Source organism: Lathyrus oleraceus, chromosome 6 (genome assembly GCF_024323335.1).
Source record: "Lathyrus oleraceus cultivar Zhongwan6 chromosome 6, CAAS_Psat_ZW6_1.0, whole genome shotgun sequence".
Classification (NCBI taxonomy): domain Eukaryota; kingdom Viridiplantae; phylum Streptophyta; class Magnoliopsida; order Fabales; family Fabaceae; genus Lathyrus; species Lathyrus oleraceus.
Window position 1 is genome coordinate 145,258,111 of NC_066584.1, and position 26,498 is coordinate 145,284,608.

Sequence of the window (26,498 nt, forward strand, 5' to 3'; positions counted from 1 at the left end):
TGACAGTGCAAGCAACACAACAATTATCACAACCAGGGAAAACTCCACTCTTCATCAGATGTCTCTTGACCACAGACATTGGAGTCCTCAACTGATCCACATCCGTCACCTCTATTTTTCTCTTATCCTCTGAAATCACATTCACCCCCATATGGCCATGCATCGGCATGGGATTAGCATTAACATTTGGCGTCGGTGCAAAATTTATGGCTTTAGAATCCACTAAATCTTGAACGACATGCTTATAAGCTTTACAACCCTCAATGTTATGCCCAGGAGCACCGGAATGGAATTCGCACTTGGCATTCTCATCATAATTGGCAGGCCTCTGATCTGGTCTTAACGGAGCCAACGTCCTCAGCTGAACCAACCCAAGATCCTTCAACTTCTTAAACAGAAGAGCATACGTCATGGGTGGACTATCAAACTGACGATCTGCCATCCTTCCTCTCACTTGGTACCCTACTCTCTATGTTCTCTATTGAGGTGGCTGTTGTTGCTGTTGTACGGATTGATTACCAACAGGAATCGTTACTGCAACAGTATGCTGGTAGTAATGATCCCTACCGTGTCCCATTTGGGCATACACATCACTCGATTCACCCTCCTTCTTGCGCTGACCATTACCAAAGGGCTTCTTTACTCCAGACGACGGAGCATTTCCCTGTATTTTCCCCATTCTCAGCCAGCCTTCAATCCTCTTACCAGCCACCACTATATCTGCAAAGCCGGTAACCGGACATCCCACCATCCTTTCAGCAAAAGTCCCCTGAAGGGTACCCATGAAAAAATCCGACATCTCCCGATCTACCAACGGAGGTTGAACTCTGGCAGCCAACTCTCTCCACCTTTGTGCATACTCTTTAAACCCTTCATTCGGCTTCTGAGACATACCCTGCAACCGGGTACGGCTTGGTGCCATGTCAGCATTAAATTGGTACTGTTTGAAGAAAGCATCCCCCAAATCCTGCCAGCTCTTAATATCTGATGATCTTAACTTGGTGTACCACTCAAGAGACCCACCAGATAAGCTATCCTGGAAGAAGTACATCCAGAGCTTCTGATCCATGGTGTAGGTAGATATCTTTCGGACAAAGGCCTGAAGATGAGTTTCCGGGAAAGAACTCCCATTGTACTTATCAAACGTGGGAACTTTGACCTTCTGTGGAATCACAATCCCCTCAACTAGCCCCGTGTTTGTCATATTAATAGTCCCAGGAGAGGTATGGCTTTCCACAACCCTGATCTTTTCTGCTAGTACCTGAATCTCTTTATTCGGCGGTTGAACACCATATTGACCGAACTACTCATTCAGCATAGAGAACTGATCCTCTTCTTTATCCTCCACGGCCCCAAAGAAAGGAGAAAACTGATTTTCCTTCAGAGTGTTGCCAACATGGCCTAGACCACCACCTGCAGCAAAACCAAAACCACCTCCATTGTTGATAACTACACCACCACTGGTTGCCTTCTTTCAGAGATCAACACCACCCCTAGAACCACCGGGACCATGGATGGAGTGTCCCTCATGACTATTGCCATTATTGACAATCGAAGCCAGCTCAAGCCTCTCCACCTTCTCAGCGATTGCTTTCTGCTCCAAGGCGAAACCTTGCATGGCGTTGATCAACTCACTCATCTTCTCTTTAAACTCGAGAATGTCAGCGTTGGATGGATCCATCAGTCTGGGTTTGTTGCGTCTGTTAAGGTATCTGTGCGGACGAGCTACGTGCAGAGGAATGATTCTGCGTGTGCGAGCAATGATTCCTGAGACAATCAAACACGTTAGAAACCGACACCTGCAAAATAGAGGACAAGTTATTATGATTCATGCATGAATGCAATGTCTATCCATATGAGGAACATTCTGTCCTTCGATCCTGGCTTCATTGAGACAGATAATAATTTGACAGCAACATTATGACGTCAATCGTCTGGCTTTGCCGTACGGAACAGAAAGTTGTGCTTTAGCAAAGATATCACCCGACCATGTGTGTGTTATGTAAGTGTAGCACGGAAAAGCAAATAAAGCTTTAAGATCAATCACTGAATGATAATAACCATTGCATAACAAAAGTGCACAACACTTGCGAGAGTCATACATCATATTTGATACAAATCAACTTTACAATTCTCCAGAATCATAAAGAAATACGAGTAAATGAATTCCGTCAACAGGCCTGACGGTAACCCAACACATGATAACAACTGCAATAAAAGTCTAATCTGAAGAAGGTCCCACAGAAGGCTCTGCATCATCAACCATCCTGGTAAACTTCATAGTGAACCTGAGCTCAATATTCTCCTGCTGAAGTCTTCCCACCTCTTTCTGGTGAATCTTCATCTGACGGAAATAATGATCCCTCTCGGCAAGATAGTGATCTCTCTCGGCCATAATCTTCGCTTTCTCTTCTTCCTTAACCCTCAGCTTCGCTTCCCATTCTGCGGTAAGGGCGTTGGCTCTAGCTTCCCTCTGAGTCTTCACAAGGACTTGTCTCTTCTTTTCATCTTCAATGACCTTCAAAGCTCTAACCAACTGCTCTTTGGTAAGGTCGTGCTCCTTCGTAGATGACTCTAAAGCTTGGCTAATCTTATAGTAATAGGCGATGTCTTTCTCAAAACGCTTCACCTCCTGAGCATGTCTCTTAACCTGGTCTTCTGCTTTCCTCTTGACTTCCTGATTAGCCAGTAGAATTCCAGCAATACTCATTTTTATCTCAGTCTTCTCTGCTTGCAGTTGATCTCTTGCCTTCCTCATCTCAAGAAATTCTTCCATACTGACAGAAGAACGTGGCTCCTCAATCAACGGATACATAAGATCACCCACAGGAAATGGCAAACGAGTGAGCTCAACCCTCTCTCTGAGCCAATCATCAAATGGAGGAAAAGACCTGTTATTAGCTCTACCAAAAGGAATCTTGCCTTTCCTTTGAATGTTGTGCCATGCATCTGACACTTGCCTCAACAATGACTGATTACCCTCAACCGGGAAGTAAAAAGACTCTTGAATCTCACACTCGAGAGGAGGAACCTCCATAGCAAATCCCATTTGTCTCTTAAGAAGCGTCGGGTTATAATTAATACACCCTTGAACTCCTATAAGGGGCACGTTGGGACAACTCCCGCAACTGTAAATAAAATCTCATCCAGCCACATCAGTGTGAATCCAAGCTATGTCCTTGGCTCGCAAACCCATCAATTTAGTAGCCCAATTTACAGTATGGTCAAGAAAGACAAAGGCACCCTTGGAAGGCAAATATCCCATGAACCACTTATATAACAATTGAGCACAACATCTAATCAATCCTCCACGCCACTTCTCGTTCCGATTATGGATTGAATAATAAACATCCCCAATCAAGGTAGGAATAGGATTCTTCTGAGCAAACACCCGGATGGCATTAATATCCACAAAATTCTCTTGATTAGGGAACAGAATAATTCCATAAATGCTTACGACAAGCAAAGCACAAACAATCTTCCAATTACCCAAAACAACATGCTCATTGGCTTCGGCCTCCAAGAAACTCAGATGAAAACCGGGCAACTTTCCTTTCTCCTTCAAACCTCTCTTAATCACTTCCAGGCTCAAATAAAGAGCACGAGAAATCTCAACAATATTAGGTTCTTCCTTAGTACCATAAAAAGGAATCTGGTTTCTGACCCTAATGCCCAGAATACTGGCATAATCCTCCATCAAAGGCCCCAACAAATAGTCTGGGAAGACAAAACATCTCAAACCCGGATCATAAAACTAGAGAAGAGTATGGACGACACTCTTATCCTCATCTGTGAGCCTGAAAACCATCTTTATGAAACTACCATAAGCTTCACGGAACATCCCCACATGGTCAGGCGTAATCAATGTTATCATACCCTTCAACACGCCAATCTCTGGATCAAAGACACTGTGGACAACATCATCTTTTAGGCCGGTCCTCATACTTGGAACAAGGATGTCTCTCAACCAAAATCTCAATCAAGAATGTACCCTGCATATGGATAAACATGAGTTAGATGTAGATGAATGCGAAATGGGAATGATGCAAATGCATGAATGCAATTCCTAATGCCATCCTCCAAGACATCTGAATATCAATTGTACTGGATTCCGGTCTCCGAATTAATCACAACCATTCAAGGGACTAAGTAACCACAAATCCAACTCGGGGGGTTCCGAAATAAACGGAACCAGAGGATACATCACCATCATCAAAGAAAGTCACTGAACGAATAGCAACAATATCATCTGAACAAGTAACCCCAAATCTGACACAGGGAATCCGAAATAAACGGACCCTCACAGATAAATACCACGGACAGAACTCCGGCGTGTCAGAAATAAATATCCATAAATCCAACTGAACCAAAGTCACCATCACAGAATCGCCAACAGAACCTGTACCTGTAAGAATCAAACCCCTCCCCTCACAGGTGAATTCTAATAAGGTCATCCTAAGTCGGATAATCGGTCTCGACAATCGGATGAGATACTCAACGGGTTTTCCCTTTTGGGTGTGTTGTGCAGCTCTCATAAGATCATCTAAACCAAAGATCCAGGAAAGAACGGTCACCGAAGTCAACAGCTTAAAAGAGATAACCCAACCATAGTAAAAACTCCACAAGGAAGAGCTCTCTCAGAAGAACCTCGTTCGGCTGTGGTATGTCACGTCTCAACATCATGTTGATCCAACATAAGCAGAGACATGAGACCATGCTAATCCTAGGTGTATAATCGGGCCTGGGTTTTAGCCCTACTCAGAACACCCACCCCCAAATCAGAGGAACCACACCTGTCCAGAATCACGCACAGTGATAATATGATGCATGCAAACATATATGCAAATATATACAATCATAGTATAATAATCACAAATGCAATAACTAAGCAGTAAAAGCAACCCAAACTACCCTAGAAACTACGCTAGACAGCACTAGGATTGACTCGCTTAGGGAAGATGGACCAGTAAGAGGTCAACTTCAGTCCCAAACAGAGTCGCCAGCTGTCGCAACGCGAAAAACTACCGGCGGAAAAAATACAGAGCCGCCACCGACGCTATTCATCCTATGACGGAAAGGGAGCGCAGGACTAACCTAAGAAAGGGAAAGGAACGGTCTTACGACCAGAGATTACTAGGTACGGGAGTCGGTTACGCAAGGGGAAGGTGTTAGCACCCCTCACGTCTGCCGTACTCGACGGGATCCACGCTCAAAAGATAGCTCAAAGAATAGGAAAAAAGTTGCTAATAAACTGCTCAAAGAAACTGCATAAACTGGACAATAAACAGATGGGGAGAGAAAGAAAACGGAGGAAGTGGACTCGGCAGGATGTCGCATCCTGGGCCTACGTAGTTTGTCAGAAACAAACATCAGAGTCGACGTAGTTCTGGAAAAGGGGACATGCTCGCTAAGACATCGCGTCCTATGCCTACGTATCTTCTCTATCCAGAGGAGAATCAGAGCACTCGTAGCTCGGCTAACGCACGCCGAAACAAGACACCAAAAAGGGACGCTGAGATGTTGAAAGAAACACTCAAAAGGAAACAGAATGCCAATACATGGACTTACACCCGACTCCCAACAATAGCCAACAAAAGGAAACATAATGCCAATACATGGACTTACACCCGACTCCCAACAATAGCCAACAAAAGGAAACAGAATGCCAATACATGGACTTACACCCGACTCCCAACAATAGCCAACAAAAGGAAACAGAATGCCAATACATGGACTTATATCTGACTCCTAACAATAACCAACAGAAGGAAATAGAATGCCAATACATGGACTTACACCCGACTCCTATCAACAACAAACGCTAACCACCGTACACCAAAGAAACAGGTTATCAGAATGAACCCCAACAAAGTAACCAAATATCCCGAATAAATCCCGATATGTATAACCGGTCACCATAAATGAACCCCAAAGATGAACCCCAAGTGAGTGACAATCGTCACAAATGAACCCCAAAGATGAACCCCAAGTGGATAACAATCGTCATAAATGAACCCCGAGATGAACCCTAATATGAATGACAATCGTCATAAATGAACCCCGAGATGAACCCCAATATGAATGACAACCGTCATAAATGAACCCCGAGATGAACCCCAATATGAATGACAACCGTCATAAATGAACCCCGAGATGAACCCCAATTTGAATGACAACCGTCATAAATGAACCCCGAGATGAACCCAAATATGAATGACAACCGTCATAAATGAACCCCGAGATGAACCCCAATTTGAATGACAACCGTCATAAATGAACTCCGAGATGAACCCCAATATGAATGACAACTGTCATAAATGAACCTCGAGATGAACCCCAATATGAATGACAACCGTCATAAATGAACCCCGAGATGAACCCCAAATAACAGAAGAAACCCCCAAGGTATGAACATGCAACACGCACACACTGAACAAACGAATACTCACACCAAAGAAAACAAGCAAAGGGTGAACAAACAGAGACTCAAAAAAAAGAAAAGGGTGAACACACAGAGACTCAAAAAAAGAAAAGGGTGAACACACAGAGACTCAAAAAAAGAAAAGGGTGAACAAACACACGAAAATAAAACAGCAAAAAAGAAAAAGGGTGCTCAGAGATATTGCTCGCAACCTCCTGTCTACGTATCTCATCTGGTATGAGAATCAGGGCGACGTAGTTCCCCTTACCAGGGGTAAAACACTCTCCTAACCAGAGACCAGGGAAAACAATAAACTAATAGGGAGACTAAGACTCGAGCCTAATAGTTGTCATGCAATCAATATCCCTAAGCTGAGGTCTCTAACAAGAACTTAACTCACACAGGAAGCGAGTCAACTCAAGTCTAACTCTACATACGTTCAACTTCCTGAAAAGTTAATCGTACGACTCCTACAGAAATGGAGATGAGAAGAGGAAAGCAAATAAACACACCAACACCAGTGAACAAGCATCACACACTATATCCATACAAGAGTCTCAAATAATGGGTGGGCTTTAGTCAAGAGGGTTCATATCAATCTCGACAAACAAGCCAAACTGTAAGGGTAATTTGTAGCTCTTAACCACTGACATTGAACGTCAGGGTGAAGCTGATCAAAATGGTAATGAGGATAAGACCTCATGCTCTTAACCCTGGCCAGGGTGAGGTTATGACACAGAAAGCGTGGGGATCCAGAAAGTGGGGTCCTTTTCCACTTGATAGACTCTGGACAAAAGATCTGGGGCACATGTTAAGAAGCATCAGCACGTAGTGCAAGCATAAAGAACGACACACTGAATAACGGGGGATTGGCTACTGATCCCTTTTATCTGTCAATTGCCTCTTCTCTTGGAGGTCTTATCAAATAACACATGCCTCTTCGTGGAGGTCTTTGGGCACAATTTTAAACAAACACAAACAGAGCCTCTGAAGGAGGACTTGCCAGCAAAATGCCTGCCAAAAAGGTGACAGGACTTCAGACTACATGAAGTAAGAAGCTAACTACCTGAGTGGTGTGTCAACCATAATCCAATGCTCAAGCAAGAGCTAAAGCAAGCAAGCAACTAAGGTACCTGTACAAAGACTAAACAATCAGTACTTCAGTTATAAAACCAGAAGACAAGCAATGAAACCCTCTAACAGTTACACAATTCAATGCATAAGTGCCTTAGCACTCAAATGAGCTCATGAGCTCACCACATCAATTAAAACCCTACAATACAAACATAGGCCAGAACTCAATGCATTTGTATCTCTTAAGGTGAGAACAAATCCAACCATCAATGATAAGTGTCCAAACCTGAAACAAAAGACAAAGTTAGTTCATGTACAAAACTCTAGTACAAAGATAAGATTCAAAACCTAACCAAATGATCAAAACAGAACCCATCCTTCTACATATCACACATTCAAACACTCCATCTAAGGTCCTCAAAAGGACCAGCATCAAATCCATAATCAAGTGCCTCAAATTGCCTATGTAATGTAATGACCAAAAATATGCACAAAATGAACTTCCAACTTAGAAAATGCATATCAAATTAGAAATGCATGCAATGGCTTTGATATTTTTTTTACAAGTGCCTCATGTCATGAATAATCATCATGCAAAAGATCCAATCCAAAATGATTCAAATGCTATGTGAACAAAAATGCACCAATCCATTGTCAAAAATGTGACACAAATTGTCACATTTTTCTCTATTTGTTAAAAGTGATGATAACATGTGAGAAAAATTCCAAACCAGTGACCAAAAATTCATATTATGTATGAATGTATGCAAAAAATTGGATCAGAAGGTTCAACATAGAGAATTTCACAACACATTGAATACACTATATCAATTTGGCACCACATGGATTCAAAAATTGACACATAAAAATCCAGACATCCAACATTCATGAAATTAACATCATAAAAAAGTAGACATCAATACAAAACTGTGAAAAACATTTGGACTCATTTGGACTATTTTTGGATTTTTAATGATTTAAACAAAATAGGAAAAATAATTGAAATATAATATAAAAATGGAGGGAAATGAAATCATTTGAAATAAACCAGAAAAAACAACAACCACGCGATATGGCGCGCTTATCAAATCAATGGTCCTCGTTTGAATGATGAAACACACCGTTTCATTAATCCACATCAGCGCACATTCATCAGTCCAAGCCCACGCGTGGCCTAGTCAAAGAACTCTTATCCAATCGCTATGCAACGCATGAAGCCACATGGCGCCAGTTCAGCCTAACCCTAACCAACACAAAGAGACCGGAGCTCTGCTCTGGTCGTCTTCCCCGACGAGACACGCGGTGGCTCCCACGGCGGCGCCACCATATATTTTTCTAGAAATTCCTCAAACCACCACCGTTCCACTCGGTTTTTCACGCTGAATCCAATTATGACCTTAGTTTCTCCTAAATCTCCCTAGGTTTTGCAAATTGAAGAGGGAAAGTTCTGAGATCCAAACTTCCAATCAACACTACATCCTCAATTCTCACTCAAACTCAAATCTAAACATATATTCATGACCTATGCCGCACGATCTACACATCTATAACTTAAAAACAGCAAAAGGAGAAAGTGAAATTCAACTCACCTGAAATTGAAGCTTCTTAGAATTACGATCTCACGAGCTCAGCTGCTCCAGATCAACTCCTATGCACCTCCTTTGAAGCTTTATGCAAGAAGAAACGGTTGAAACCTCTTGAATCTACATCAATTTCCAAATCCGTTCACCATGAGAAAGCTCTTGAACTGCTTGATATCTTGAAGAATTGCACCAAATAATGGATGATTCTTGATTAGTGAAGCATGAGGATCAAGAATATGTAAGAATCTTTGAGGTTTGTGTGGAGAAAATGGAAATTCGAAGAGAGAGAAAATTGAGAGAGTTCTTGAATTTTCAGATCTGAAAAGTTAGTTATGGCAGTTATGGCTAGGGTTTCACTATTTATATTCCATGCTAATCACACTGAAAATCAATTTAGACCTTCACTAAACATGATTAGTGAATTATTAAACCATTTGCAAAAAATGAATAATGAGCTCTCATGGCCATAATACACGTATGATATCCCATGCAAAGCTTCCAATTCACTTATGGACATCCAAGGGTCAAGATTGAAGTGTTATTTTGCTTGTATCTTAAGCCAAAAATGAATGGTGAAGATTCACTTTAATTTGAACATGTGTGAAATAATGAGCATACACACTTTTCACATGCATGGCAAAGCTCATTTTGAGATGTCTTGAACATGAGAAGCATTTTTCCAAAAGAATGAACCAATTTGGAGCATTGTATAAAAAGTTATGCCATTTTGAATTTCCATGCACACCTTGTGATCAAATGACCATAACTCCTCAACCATTCATCATATGGGCATGAATTAGGACTTTTTGAAAAGGGGAGACAAAGATATTTAACTTTTATGTTCACCAAATATCCATCTGAAACTTCTTTGATATTGAAAAGTCAAGTTGAGAGTGGACCAAAAACTTGCCAAATTTGGAAACTTTGAATTATAGGTCATTTTCCATTTTTAGTAACTTTTGCCATGACCTTTGAATCTTCAAGATGGATGTTTAGAATGATGAATAGACCCCATTTGAACATAATTGAGGTGTCTCAACTCATTTCCCCACCTCATAGCCCTCAGTTGACTGCACAGTTGACTTTTGGTCCCCAGATGACCTTGAAATGTCTTGATCAACTTGAACCTCTACCACTTGGTGAAATTGCTTCAAAATGAAACCCTAGCTCATGTAAGCCCCTTATGATAACCATGTGATCCTCATCCCAAGAAAATACCTCATCTCTTTGAGAAACCCAAGTTGGAAGAATGGCATTGATTAGGGTTGACCAGAGGTCACAACCCTAATCCAAAGGAACTTGAGAATGAACTATGAAACCCTTGATGATGATAGAACCATGATGATGGTAATATATCCTTGCAAATAAGATGATGCTTAAGACCTTTGAAGAATCAAGAAACCCTAATGAAATGCAAACCCTCATATGGTTGATAATCAATTCATAGAGACCCTCAGGCTTGAATCATGTAACTTCTCCATCTTTTGAAAAGACTTTGGAGGATGACCTTCTTATTTTCATATGAGATGCAAAATGCAATGCCTAATGCTCTAAAATATGAAATGCAATATGTCAAACTAGTCTCAGGAAGAGGAGGGAAAATTTTGAGGTGTTACACGTATCCGTGTTTTGCTTCCCCGACTGAGTCGTCTCTCGCAGATTATATTTTCCAGAACCACTGTCGCTTTGCTCAACAGCAAGCTTTCAGTGCCATTCTCTCCCCAGTTAGAGTCTCGGTATTTTGTTATTGCCAGAACACCGCGTGGCTATTTATTTCCCCAGCAAAGTTCCTTGCCTCGGCTTGGCGTTCTCTCTAACCTAGCATTTCGCATCCCTGCATGTAGAATCATATCGCATTGCATCCTCCCAAATCGCGTAGCATTTCCATTTTCATGGAGCATTAAGCCATTGAAAAATTCAAACATATGCATGTAAACGATAAGACATTCTCGGTATCCCAAGTGATAAGCCAGAAGTTTGTTTCTAGTGCTCAGACTGAAGGTTGTTCATGACTTATCCTTTATTACTCCCAACAGGGGTCGTTGGCCCACGCGCCACCTCAATTATCATTTTCCCTGTTTCTGCCGATGCTGACAGGCATGAAAGTTTCTGGTATTCAGACCGAAGTGGCATTCAGGCCAGTTTTCCGGTATTCAGACCGAAGTGGCATTCAGACCAGTTTCTGGTATTCAGACCAAAGTGGAATTCAGGCCAGTTTCCGGTATTCAGACCGAAGTGGCATTCAGGCCAGTTTTCCGATGTTCAGATCAAAGAAGTATCCGACGTTCAGGTCGATGCAACTTGTGGCATTCAGGCCAGTTTTCCGGTATCCAAACCGAAGTGGCATTCAGGTCAGTTTTCTGGTATTCAGACCGAAGTGGCATTCAGGCCAGTTTTTCCGGTATCCACACCGAAGTGGCATTCAGGCCAGTTTTCCGGTATTCAAACCGAAGTGGCATTCAGCCCAATTTTCCGGTTCAGACCGACGTTTGATAATCTCGTATCTTCCGATGCTCAGATCGAAGTCATTTCCAGTATTCAGACCGATGAGCGGCATTCAGGCTATGGTTATTTCTGTGTTACCATTTATTTTGGTATTCAGGCTAACATTTCTTTTTCGGTGTTCAGGCCGACTCTCACCGTACCAGATAGATTCTTTTTTCAAGACCACCTCTTTGCTGATTCTAACAGGCATTATTACTTCATTTTTTCACTTCAGTGTAAATTTTCGGGCTTTCATTGTATTCAATCCCTTGATACCTCAAAAGTGTGAAAGCCGTTGCTATCTTCATTTCGGGTCTCCAGTTGATTGAATGGGGGCAGCTGTAATACCCCAAAATTTACCCTTCATTTTTTCCTGGAATCATGGGATCATGTTTCACACCTCTTTAGCATCATACTAGGTCATACTCACTGCATACTGCATTAGTGACATGGAAATCAGGTTTTGATTGATCACTCCTTAACAGAAGGAGCCCACACAAAGCAAGGTTGAGAATTGGACTTTATTCTCTAAATATACAAGTCTCAAGGGTCTCAGGGGGTTCCAGGTATCTTATTATGGTCCTCAATTCATTAGTGAAAGATTTAGAGCTATCAGAGTGCTCATCTGGGTTTAATCAGGAAATTAGGGTTTCATGGCTACTTGCAACAGGAAATGTTTGGTTAGAAGTAGAGGGGCTCATCCATGTCATGATTGGAGAGGCATCTTGGCCTAGGAAGATTCACAGTTATCTCAGAAAGATCCATTGGCAAGCAGTGCAATCAGTTCCTGATCATTTTGCCCTAAAACTAGGGTTTGGTATAAAATCAGTTTATTTCTGATTCTTTGGGTAAAAGTCTTTTCCAGGGCCCTCCATATGTCCACAAGGGTCTACATACAAAAAATCATACCTTTATTTGAGCCAGAGGTGCTTCAGTTTGGGAAAAGTTAACTGTGGGCCAGAAAAGTTAACTCCTGACATTTTGAGAGTGGAATCTCAATATCCATGCCTAGGGGATCCTACATGTGAAATTTGATCAAGGTTGATTCATGGATTCATCATTTAATTAGGAATTGGAGAAGTTACTTAATTTGGAAATGGTTGACTTTCCATTTATGGCAAGTTTTCATGATTGTTGCACTCACTTTAAGCCCATTTTCCATCAAGATAAAAGCTCCATTTTAAAATTCTCCAACATGAAATTTGTTCCTCTTGTTCCAAGCTTTCTAGAGATGTAAAGTCTGCTCCATTTGGAATAAAATTGAGAAACTTATGCTTAGTCAAAGTGAGACATATTTTCTAGGACACTTAGAAAAATTTCTAAGTCTCAAAATCTTCAAAGTTTGCCAAGACTTCTTGGCCAGTTTTCTTGCACTTCAAGGCATTATTTGAAAATACTGTCTTCACAAAAATTGTACCTTGCCATGTACTCTTTCACCTCCTTTTGGAATCATCTCATTTGGATTCATGGTTTGAGAGATACATTCACTTAAAGTTGGCATCATGACTTGATTTCTAGGCAGCATGTTAGGCCAAACTGGCCCAACCATTTTGCAGTTTGTGTGACACGATTTTGGGACCATCTTTCACCTTCTTCCATTCATTATTTCCACTCATGCTCAACATGAAAGATGTTATGCTCCATGAGGTCTTTCCACTGTTTGCATTGTTTCATCAATTGGTAGCTTGCTCATTAAGTTACATGGCCTCAAAGTCATCACTTTCAAATGAATTTCTTGCTTGCCAAGCCATGCAGCATAAACCAGCCCACGTTTTTTACCTCATTTGGCCATGCACTCTTATTTCATTCACTTAAGTTTGGCCCAAAATAACACAAACTTCACATGCCCTCTTTTTACACCTCACTTTGCATTATTTTTCTCATGGACAAATCATTTATTTCAAAGCCCATTAGAACATTTGATCCACCATATTTAAAATCCTGAAACCCTGAACCTAAAAGAGAGCATTGGAACTTTCATGGCAAGCAAGAAAAAGAGGTCACAGATCAGTTTTCATCAAGCTCTTGAGTTGAGGTCCTTGAAGCATCAAAGCAGCATCCTATTCTTCCATTCTCTCCATAATCAAGAGGCAGTGGACCTAACATCCACTAGGTAACCCTCTTGCTTCTCTTCCATGTCCATGTATTAATATATCTATGCTTATTATCATTACTTTTCACCATGCTATTTTCATGCTTGCTTACCATGCTCATCATGTTTACCATGCCAATCATGTACTTGTGAAGCCCTCAACACGAGGCAATGTTTATGTTATTGGTTTATGATGTTGCCTGTTGTTTATATCCGTGGCCATGTTGACATCTTATGGCCAACTTTTCTCCATGTCAATCTACACATTTCATACTTGAGTTCTGGATTTTATTTCATGTCATTTGGTGCATCATATTGGTCGTATTATTGAGTGGAAGTTGAAGAAAATTCACTGCGTTTTCACGTGTTGCATTGCATGGCGTTAGGGTTTCTTTGTCTCCATGAAAAAGACGAAGGCGTGTCACCTCCAGGATCACTGGATCATGCGCGCGTTTTTTAATCTGAGCCATCCATCCTTATTTTGTCTTTTAGTCACTTATGGAACTTGACCAATTGATAACATGTCACATGGTTTTTAAAAATAAAATGTTATTTAGCTTGTCACGCACTGGATTTAATTTTTTGTTGGATCATGGGCTTCTCTAGTTGCTGTTGACACCCCATGCTTCCTGGCCCATCAGCATTAATCCATTTCCCATTTTCATTTTCTTTTTTAATTCACATTTATTTTTTCTATTTTGCTTTTAATTATTTTAAAATATTTTCTTTATTCAAAAAACTATCCAAAAATATTTTCTATATTTCTTAATGCCTTATTTAATTTTATTTAATTTTTATTTTCGTATTTATTTTAATTATTTATTCTAAATGGTCCATTTTAGCACATATTTAATTCTTGATTTTATTTTTATGTCTTAAAATCATTTTTACCTTTTGATTTTTGGGATGAAGGTTGACCACTGTCCCATGGTCAACCTTACCTTTTCTTGGAATTTTATTTCCCATTTTCAATTTATTTTGGATTTATTTTTGACCTACTTTGGTTAGTTGACTTTTGGTTTGACCCTTGTTTTATTTCAATTAATTTATGCACTAATTTTCATTATTTTTAAAATCCTTTTGAGGGATGATGATGTCCAGGCCCCACCTCACTTAGTTTAATTTTTCATAATTTTCTTGATTAATTTACTATTTATTTCATATTTTTTAAGTTGACTTGAAGTTTCAGTTGACTTCTTTATGATCGATGTTTGACTTAGGGATTGCTTATGGCAATTGAAGAGATCTTTTGATCCTCCCTTGTTCATATCATATGCCATGTATTAGAGGCCTTTTATCTTGATTTTATTTGATCTTTGTCCCATTTCCTGATTAAATTATTCAGTGGACCCCTTTTGTGCATATTTTCATCTGTCTGATTCATCTGTTATGTGTTACATTTGTTTCTTTCATCCATGCTTATTATTTCTTGATTGTTTAACATGTTCATACTTCCCATACCTTGTTTAATTCTCTATTATTTCATTCTTTGATTCTTTGACTTGATTATACACCTGTTTTCCTAACTGAGGTGATTCATAAATGCTGCCTACTTGTATGATGTATGAGGCATATATTCTTATTGTTTGATTGCCATGAACAATCCCCATTCATAACAAATGTACCCCTCTCCCATGAAGTGTATAATATTTATTCTTTCATTCTTTATTCATCTGTTAATATAAGAATTAAAACGAACATCCGATAATCATTTCAAAACAAGATCAAAAGCTCGATCCAACGTCGAGTAATCACTTTCAAAACTTAACAGAACCCGCACGTATTCATCCATCCTTTTGTAAGTCGATCGCTTCATGCATCGGCATCTACCTGTAAGTCGATTGCTTCATGCATCGCCATCTACCCTTATCCGTGGCTCCTCTCCTTGCTCCATCCGTCGACTCTTGTTTCGTTTAGGTAGCACCCATTAGGTAGAACCCTTTGTATGATAACATAGGTAGAATTCCCTTATTCGTTGCATTCTAACATTAGGTAGATGTTCCCCTCTGTAAATCCTAATACATAGGTCCATATTGCATGACAACTCTAGGGCAGAGCTTCCCCACTTTTAGACCTTCTATGCGTCTCCGATCTTGTGGCATGACAATCCGTTCTATTGCAAAGAGGTAACTGCCTAAGACTCGATTCAGCGAGCTGCGACACCTACTGCTAGGACGTGAACACATTGCCCACTTTCCCTTGACACAACTGGTGTCCTCTTTTGTAAGTCCATGTTCAAATGGAAATCCTTAACCCCTAGTTAGTCGAACTACGACAACTCTGATTCTCATGTTCAGATGAGATACGTAGGCACGAGACGCGATGTCTTGCCGAGTTTGACCTACGACTAACAACTAATCCTTACTTGTTTTTGCCCTTGCTGCGATTCTTTTCTCTCGCCCTCGTTGCGAACGAGACCTTCCCTTTCTTTTGCCCTAGTCGCAATCGAGACCCTTGTTCCCGTAGTTAGTTGAACTACGTTTTGCTCTGATTCTCATTCCAGATGAGATACGTAGGCATAAGACGCGATGTCTTATCGAGCACATTTCTCTTTAACCCATAGGTAGCCGAGCTACGAAGACTCTGATTCTCATGCTCAGATGCGACCTTCTTTTAGCAGATAGTACATTAGATAAACATACACCCTTTAGACTAGAACAACAAGAGTGGATCCCATAGAGTATTACGCATATGTAGGGGTGCTAATACCTCCCCTTCACATAATCGACTCCCGAATGCTAGATTTGGTTGCGAGACCTTGTCTTTTCCTTCTCTTCAGGATTTCTTCGATCATTTCCTTTCCCTCATTTGGGATAAATAACGAACGGTGGTGACTCTTCTGTTTTCTTTTTTTCGCCGGTTGTTTTTCGCGTTGCGACAGGATCAGGGTGTAATATAGATACTTCAGAGTCATGATGAGGATGATGAAGTTAATGTGATATCCCCTGTCTTCAGGATACCTGAGCCTGTCGCCGTCAGATACGATGGCAGCAAGTAGAAAGCCTCTCCCTCTCTCATAATTAAGCCAGTTGGCCCTGTTCCTTACACTCTCAACAAAGTTGTTCCCTATCGTTATAATGTTGTTGCATTGGAAGATGGGAATGAGGTGCCCCTACCCTCCACTTCTGTTGTGAATATTGCTTATGTCAGTGGTTTGACCCGTAGTGGTCGTGTATTCTCGGTGCCGCCGAAACCCCAAGTTGACACCAGAAGAGCTGATGCTGCTGATAGTGCCACCCGTCCGGTTGGGAATTCTTCCAATTCTCCGAATCCGAAACTTGCTGTAAATAGACCTGCCGCTGTTGTTAGAACACCTGTCCCTGCGGGCCAGAATGGCATGATGAAAGAGGATTGTGATGAGATGTTGAGGCTCATCAAGAGGAGTGAATACAATGTTGTAGATCAGCTTCTACAAACGCCTTCAAATATATCAGTGTTGTCTTTGTTGATGAACTCTGAACCACACCGAGAAGCTTTGTAGAAGGTGTTAGACGAGGTGTATGTATATCATGACGTCATAATAGAACAATTTGATAGCATTGTTGCAAACATTACTGCTTGTAACAACCTGAGTTTCTGTGATACTGATCTCCCCGAGGAGGGAAGAAACTACAATTTGGCACTTCACATCTCTATGAACTGCAAGGATGATGCCATGTCTAATATGCTGGTAGACACTGGATCATTGCTGAATGTGTTAACAAAATACACTCTGGAGAGATTGTCATACCAGGGGCCTCCCATGAGGCAGAGTGGAGTGGTCGTTAAAGCTTTTGATGGATCCCGCAAGAGTATGATTGGCGAGGTTGAACTCACAGTCAAGATAGGACCTAGTGATTTCCAGAACATTTTTCAGGTCATGGATATCCACCCATCATATAGTTGTTTATTGGGAAGACCATGGATTCACGAGGCAGGCGCCGTGACATCCACCATACACCAAAAGTTGAAGTTCGTGAAGAATAAAAAGTTGGTGGTGGTAGGGGGAGAGAAGGCTCTCTTGGTTAGCCATTTGTCTTCCTTTTCTTACATTGATGCTGAGGATGAGGTTGGGACACCGTTCCAAGCCTTGTCTATTGCTGAGCCTTCTAAGAAAGGAACTTCTTCATTTGCGTCCTATAATGATGCGAAGTTAGCCATTGAGCATGGCGCAACTACTGGTTTAGGATAAATGATCAAGCTGGAAGACAATAAATCCCGGGCTGGCATAGGGTACTCTTCAGGCACTTTCAACGAGCACGGTCTATTTCAGAGTGGTGGTTTTATCCACACGGTCGAAGACCAGGAAGCTGTTGCTATTGTGGAAGCTGATGCAGAGGAAGATTCTGGCAACTTTGTCATCCCTGGAGGGGTCTGCAATAATTGGGTCGCTGTTAATGTTCCAACAGTTATCCACAAGTGCACGTAATGTTCATTTTTGTTTAAAAACCCTTCTCCCATGCCAAAAGGAGAAGTGTTGACATTGTTGGCACATAAATAGAATGATATTCGTTCAATAAATTCATGTTAAATGTTTTATTTTTCCAAATTATTTTCAGTTTTTTCTTTTACATGAAATTGGTGATCACATAAAACCCTAAAAATAGAATAAAATCAATCTTTTCATCTGCATAATGATTTGCCTTGTTTGAATTCTAAAATCTCTTTTATATCCAAAATCATTATGCAGGTTGATCAAACCCATTGAACATAATGATCCAACACCATCTCCCAACTTTGAGTTCCTTGTATTTGAGGCCGAAGAAGATGATGTTGAAGAGATTCCTGATGAGATTACCCGTCTGCTTGAGCACGAAGAGAAGATCATTCAGCCACACCTTGAGAATCTGGAAACAGTCAACTTGGGGTCTGACGATTGTGTTCGAGAAGTGAAGATTAGGGCACTCCTTGAAGAATCTGTTAAGAAGGGGTTCATTGAGTTGCTACGAGAATATGTCGACGTCTTTGCCTGGTCATATGAAGACATGCCTGGTCTGGATACTGATATCGTGCAACATTTCCTTCCTTTGAAGCCTGAGTGTGTGCCTGTGAAGCAGAAGCTCTTAAGAACTCATCCTGATATGGAAGTGACGATCAAAGAAGAAGTTCATAAGAAAATTGATGTGGGGTTTCTGGTGACTTCTACATATCCTCAATGGGTGGCCAATATTGTGCCCGTGCCTAAGAAAGATGGAAAAGTCCGAATGTGTGTGGACTATAGAGACTTGAATAAAGCTAGTCTGAAAGATGATTTTCCTCTACCACATATTGATATGTTGGTAGATAATACAGCTAAATTCAATGTCTTCTCATTTATGGATGGATTTTCCGGATATAATCAGATCAAAATGGCACTCGAGGATATGGAGAAGACAACATTCATCACACCTTGGGGAACATTCTGTTATCGAGTGATGCCCTTCGGTTTGAAGAACGCCGGAGCCACGTATCAACGAGTTATGACTACCTTGTTTCATGATATGATGCACAAGGAGATCGAGGTATATGTTGATGATATGATTGCAAAGTCGAGAACGGAAGTTGAACATGTTGAGCACTTGTTGAAGCTTTTTCAGCGCTTGAGGAAGTATATGCTTCGTCTGAATCCGAACAAGTGCACATTTGGAGTCCGTTCCGGCAAGTTATTGGGCTTTATTGCCAGTGAAAGAGGTATTGAATTTGATCCTGCCAAGGTCAAAGCAATACAAGAGATGCCTACGCCCAAAACTGAGAAGCAAGTCCGAGGTTTTCTTGGCCGCTTGAATTATATTTCCAGATTTATATCTCACATGATTGCCACATATGCGCCAATATGCAAGCTCCTCCGGAAAGATCAGCGTCATGATTGGACCGAGGATTTCCAGAAAGCTTTCGACAGTATCAAAGAGTATATGTCCGAGCCTCCGATTCTGTCTCCGCCTGTGGAAGGGAGACCCTTGATTATGTATCTGACAGTTCTTGAAGACTCTATGGGTTATGTATTGGGTCAGCAAGATGAATCAGGGAAGAAAGAATATGCCATCTACTATCTGAGTAAGAAGTTCACCGATTGTGAGTCTCGATACTCGATGCTTGAGAAAACATGTTGCACTTTGGCTTGGGCAACTAAGCGCTTACGCCAGTATATGTTCAATCATACGACTTGGTTGATATCCAAAGTGGATCCAATCAAGTATATCTTTTAGAAGCCTGCTTTAACTGGGAGGATTTCCCGTTGGCAGATGCTGTTGTCTGAGTATGTTATTGAGTATCGAGCTCAGAAGGCTATTAAAGGTAGTATTTTAGCTGACCACTTGGCACATCAACTGATTGAGGATTATCAGTCTGTTCAGTACGACCTCCCTGATGAGGAGATTTTGTATTTGAAAATGAAAGATTGCGATGAGCCTACACTCGATGAAGGGTCAGAGCCTGGTTCCCGATGGAGCATGGTGTTTGATGGTGCTGTAAATCAATATGAGAATGGTATTAGGGCAGTGATTATTACTCCTCAGGGAACACATTTTCCTTTTACAGCAAGGCTAACTTTCAAATGCACGAATAATATGGCAGAGTATGAGGCATGTATTATGAGATTAGAAGAGTGTATTGATCTTAGGATCAAGCATCTTGATGTTTATGGTGATTTGGCCCTTGTTGTTAATCAGATTAAGGGTGAATGGGAGACGAATCAGCCTGGCCTTATCCCATACAGAGATTATGCGAAGAGGATTTCAACATTCTTTACTGAGGTTGACTTCCATCATATTCCTCGAGATGAGAATCAGATGGAAGATGCTCTTGTTACACTTGCTTCTATGATTGTGGTGAAGTTCTGGAATGAAGTCCCCAATATCACTGTGATGCGCTTGGATAGACCAGCTCATGTATTTGCTGTTGAGGAAGTGAAAGATGATAAGCCATGGTATTATGATATCAAGATGATAAGACCAGCTCATGTTTTTAGATTGACCCGCCTAGGGCATCTGTTAAAGATAAGAAGACTTTGAGGAGATTATCAGGCAGTTTCTACCTTAATGGCGATGTGCTTTATAAGAGGAATTTTGACATGGTTCTGCTCATATGCGTGGATAGACACGAAGCAGACCTGTTGATGACTGAAGTCCATGAGGGTTCATTTGGTACTCATTCCAATGGACATGCCATAGCAAAGAAGATGTTGAGAGCAGGCTACTATTGGCTGACAATGGAGTCAGACTGCTGCAAGTATGTGAAGAAATGTCATAAGTGTCAGATTTATGTGGATAAGATTCATATTCCCCCGACACTTCTGAATGTGATTTCCTCACCATGGCCTTTCTCTATGTGGGGAATCAACATGATTGGCATGATAGAGCCAAATGCGTCCAACAGTCCTAGATTTATTCTCGTAGCAATTGATTACTTCACCAAGTGGGTTGAAGCGGCATCGTATGCAAATGTGACCAGGAAGGTGGTTGTGAAGTTTATCAAGAATCAACTCATATGCCTTTATGGTGTGCCAGACAAGATCATTACTGATAATGGATCTAACTTGAACAACAAGATGATGAAAGAGCTATGTAGCGAGTTCAAGATTGCGCATCATAATTCTTCTCCTTATAGACCCAAGATGAATGGGGTTGCTGAAGCTGCTAATAAGAACATCAAGAAGATTATCCAAAAGATGGTTGTTACATAGAAGGATTGGCATGAGATGCTGCCATTTGCTTTGCATGGCTATCGTATATCTGTCCGCACATCAACAGGGGCAACCCCTTCCTCCCTTGTATATGGCATGGAGGATTTGCTCCCAGTGGAGGTTGAAATCCCATCAATGAGAGTCTTGATGGAAGCCAAATTGACTGAGGCTGAATGGGTTCAGAGTCGTTATGACTAGTTGAACTTAATAGAAGAGAAGAGATTGACTGCCATGTGCCATGGTCAGTTATATCAGCAAAGGATGAAGAAAGCCTTTGATAATAAGGTAAAGCCTCGTGTGTTCCGAGAAGGTGACCTTGTGCTCAAGAAAGTTTTGTCTTTCACGCCCGATTCCAGGGGCAAGTGGACTCCAAACTATGAAGGTCCATGTGTTATCAAGAGAGCCTTTTCAGGCGGTGCTTTGATGCTTACAACTATGGATGGGGAGGATTTAACTCGTCCTATGAATTCAGATGCAGTCAAGAAATGTTTCGCCTAGAATAAAAATAGAATAGCTCTCTAAGTTGAAAACCCAAAAGGGCGGCTTAGGCAAAAATGAGCGTGTCGGTGGATTGAAAACCCGAAAGGGAGGTCCAAGCAAAAGTTAGAGACATAAAAAAATAAATGAATATATATCCCGCTAGATTGAGTACCTCACCCTAGGGAAATCTGGGCAAAAATTAGGGATTTGGCAAGTAACTGCATCCTGACAAGACTTGGTTCTACAACAGTCATCTGTCAAAGATTCTCGCTCAGTCATCGTCAACTGAAGCTTCAAATACATTGGATTCAGAGTTGGTGGAGAAATGATCATTATGTTCAATGTATCCCTTTTCCAATATATATCACCAATTTCAAATTTGTAAAGATCCATGGAGTCTTTCCATTTGCAGACTACCATTCCATCAAATAAATTTGAGCCTTTATCCAATTATTTGCACTCTTATTTGTTTCTATTCAACAAATGTTTGCATGTTTTAATTGATAAATGTCATTGTTTTAAATAAAGTTTTTAAATTGTTTTTAAACAAAGTGAACATTGACAAAAGATTGAAAAGGATAATTATGACATCTTCAGTGCTCTCCCAAGGATAGTATGATCTCCAAAAGGGTAAGACATTGGTTCATATTCCTAGCATATCAGTATTTCTCTTCATCATCGTTCAGATTGTCTCCTCCGCGAGTGCAGAAGAAGATTATGCATCACCAAATTCCCTAGAGAGTCTGGAGATTTGGTCCTGATTTGTTTAGAGAAGTATATCTATAACACCACTCAGATCCCCTGAGAATTTGGAGTTTGGTCTTAATCTTCTAGCTCCCCAGGGATGCTGGATTTAGCATCTGTGTTATCAATTATATGGTTGACATCCCTTGTGTGGATTGACCTAAAATCCCTTATAGACTGATAAGTTGATATGCTATATTTTCGAGGAAGTTGGTTTTCCCTCATTCAGATTGGAAGTCCTCCATAGAGTGAGCAAAAACTCCCCTCGTGAGTAGTTGGTTTGTAGCTTATTCTCTGTGGATTCGCCTACATTAATCTTCAGTAGGCTTGCCTCTTGTTCATCCTCATCAGGGTTGTTCATCTTAGACTTCCCCAGTCTGGTCACCAGCAGGTTATTCCCAGCTGAGCGCCTACAGTTTCCCCTTTAGTAGAGCGGGTGATGGAAATGTTTATTTTCATATACCTAGTGGAGCAATGTTTCCCTTTTTCTCGGCATAGATGTTTTCTCCAGGAGTTTGTGGAAATGGGATGGTTTTGGAACTTTTGTTTGGTGGTTATTTCCCATAGAGTTTCATCTCTCTCCTTGATAATTTCCCCAGTGGATTTTCCTCTACGATGGATCTTATTTGTGCTTAGCTTCCCCTGCTGAGACTTTGCCTGATTTCAGTTTCGTGTTGGAACTTCGAGGAAGATGTGTTGATTCCTTCCCCAGCAGAGTGACTGGTTCTCCTTCTCCGTAGTAGATATTTCCTTCTGTGATTATAAGTGAATGTTGTTTGATATGCTTCTGTTTGGTGGTTGTTCCCCACAGATTCCCACATCATACCCTGATAGGATCCCCAGTGGATTTCTTTTCTCGCTGATCTTATCCTTGGCTCTGCATACTGTTGGAAGATCCCCAGCTTTGGTGATTGTGATCCCTTGCTTATTCCCAACAACAATCTCTGATCCCCGGTGATCCTGCTTGCTTCCCTAGTGTAGCACCTCAAATTTGCCCTCCTCATTCATGCATTCATTTTTTAGGTCATTTAACATTTCATATTGCATTTTATCATGTCAATCAGAATTAGCTCCAAGAGTTTGTCGTCTAAGAAGCTTGGATATCATCCAAGTCACTTTGTGGGTTTTATCTGAAGGATCAATCAACACAAGGGAGATTGCGCATCAACTAGAGGTTTTCTTTAAAGGATCAAGCTTAATGGGCTCAGTACGATTCAAAATTCAACTATGAAGCCAGAAGTCAACTGTTGGTCAACTGAAGAGGAAATGGCCAGGGAATGACTTGAGTTACTTCCAACATGTTCAAATTGGGTCTATTCATCATTCAAAACGTTAATCTTAAAGGAGCAAAAGTTTGTTCATGAGCTGTCATGCTCGCTAGACGAGCAGAATGGGTCGCCTAGCGAGTCCCAAGAAAACCCACCAGAATCACCTGCGCTCAGAGGAATTTCCTGAACTGTCATGCTCGCTAGGCGAAGCCCACGTGTTTTGAAAATAAATAAATATGTATATATATATATATATATATATATATATATATATATATATATATATATATATATACATATATATATATATATATATATATATATATATATATATAAATAAAAAATGAAAAAAAAATCTTGGACTTGGACCTCTCTCATTTGAGCCCACAAAGCCACGAAAATCAGGTTATAAATTCTAAAAAAAATCAGTGGAAAAACCCTAGAGAGATTCTAACTAATTCAGAGCAACCTCCAGAGACTGAAGGGAACTCATCTGCAAAGAACCAATTCCCTCTCATATAAACCCTAAGATTGTTCTGCAAAGCCAACGGTGCAATTCAATTTTAATCGATCTCTCCAATCAGTAGGTATGTCATGTCTCGATGTGTGGATCCTTGCCCCTGACTTTGAGTTTTGATACCCTTTTGATGCATTTGTTTGACAAGGGGTTTAGGCCTCCTATCCTTGGTGGCTTTTTGTGAGCTTTTTTGTGGGAATTTTAATGGCATGATTCATGTGGTTATATTTTGATTCTGGTTTGGTGTAACTCTTGATTGCACCCCATCTTGTTATTCTAACCTGTTTGTCAAGTTTTATTTGTGAGGGCTCACATGACTCTTGAAGAGATAGCTTGCTTGGTATTCCACTTTATTTGTGGGATACCATTCGGAGATTCATTCTGATTGCTTTGCTGACTTGTTTTTTTTGATGGTGCTAGCCTGAGAGATCTCTGGGTTTCTTACTGTTACTTCGGATCTTTATCCGTGTGGTAGATCTCTTGATCCCTTTTACATCTTTCCCGTATTTTACCGCTTTATTAGCTGGAAGACCTCGATTGTAGGCAATGTTTTTGTGTGATTACTTTTGTGCCTAAAGACCTCCAAGAAGAGGCACCAGTGCTAAAGACCTCCATGAAGAGGCAATTGACGGATAAAAGGGATTAGTAGTCAATCCCCCATTATTCAGTGTGTCATTCTTTAAGATCACACTACGTTTCGATGCTTCAGAATAAAAGCCCAAGATCTTTTGTCCGGTCAGTCAATGGAGAGGGTTCCACCTTTCTGAATCCCCACTTTTTGTCATGAGCTCACCCTGTCCAGGGTTAAGAGCTATGAGGTCTTATCCTCATTACCCGTTTGATCTGCTCACCCTGACGTTCAATGTCAGTGGTTAAGAGCCCATCTGATTACCTTTCCATGGCTTGTTTGTCGAGGTTGATATGACCCCTCTTGACTAAAGCCCTACCCACGTATGTTTGAGCCCCCTTGTTGGCGTGTTTACTTTATGCATGTTTGTTTTGTATGGTGTGATTGTCTCCCCATAGGATTGATAGGCTTCGTATAGTCTCTCGTTTGCATGTCAATTAAGGTAGCACGGTTCCTTCGTCTAGGACTTCCTTTTTGCATGAGCATTCCTAAAACAAACAAACTCATTGATTTTTCTTCTCCTAAGAACATGTTAACTCCCTCTACTACAGGTGAGTATGTCTCCAAAGGTCGAGCATCCGGTACATTGTGTAGTAACGTCATTCATCACAAAAAAACAAGTAAAAATAGGTTAGCCGAGCTACGGTGCTCTGATTCTCAATCCTTCTTGAGATATGTATGCAGCAGGGTAGGGCATGTGCGAGCAATAACTCTTTCTTTTCCTTACTTTGATTTTCTCTCTTTCGCATTGCATATAGGACTTTTTATACACACACTTTAGACATAAATAGCAAGCGTGGATCCTGTGGAGTACCACAAACGTGAAGGGGTGCGATAACCTTCCCTTCACGTGACCGGCCCCCTTACTTAGTTTTCTTTGGTTCGAGACTTTGTTTTATCCGTTCCCTCTTGGTTATGCAGTACTACCTTTTCCTCCTCTTGGGATAAAAGTACATAGCTGGCGACTTTACTTTCTTCCGCGCCACTCTTTTCGCGTTTGTACTTGGATTCGGGAAATCCGGGGAGCGACAGCTGGCGACTCTGCTGGGGATTTATTTTCCCTAGTGGGCCTTTCCTAGCATTTGTTTATTGTCTATTGTGTGTTATTCATTTATTGCTTTGCATACTTATCTACTTGCATTGCATCGTATGTGCGCTTTATTGTTTCATGCATACTGTGTTGGCTGTGTATCTATTTCACTGTTGGGTGGGAGTCACAAGAGGTAAAAGGCCCAATACACAGGCTATGAGTGAACTTTAGGACACCTAGGAATAGAGTGATTCATGGGAAGCGGGTGGTATGGCGCCACTTAGCAGAACATGGTATCACGAGCAGTTCAGATTCTGATGGGGTATTATCGCTGCATACACCTGGTGTGCATATGGTGATATTCTTGATTGGATTGTTTAGCCTGCGTTTCTCTTGACCTTACCCTGGCCTAGATTACACCCGTGAGTGGGGCGGGAATGAATCATTTACAGGTACTGATGGTGACTTGTTTTGTTGGTGACCGTGTCCTGTTGGTGACTTTTGTTTGGTTCTTGTTGGTGACCGTTGGTTCTGAAGT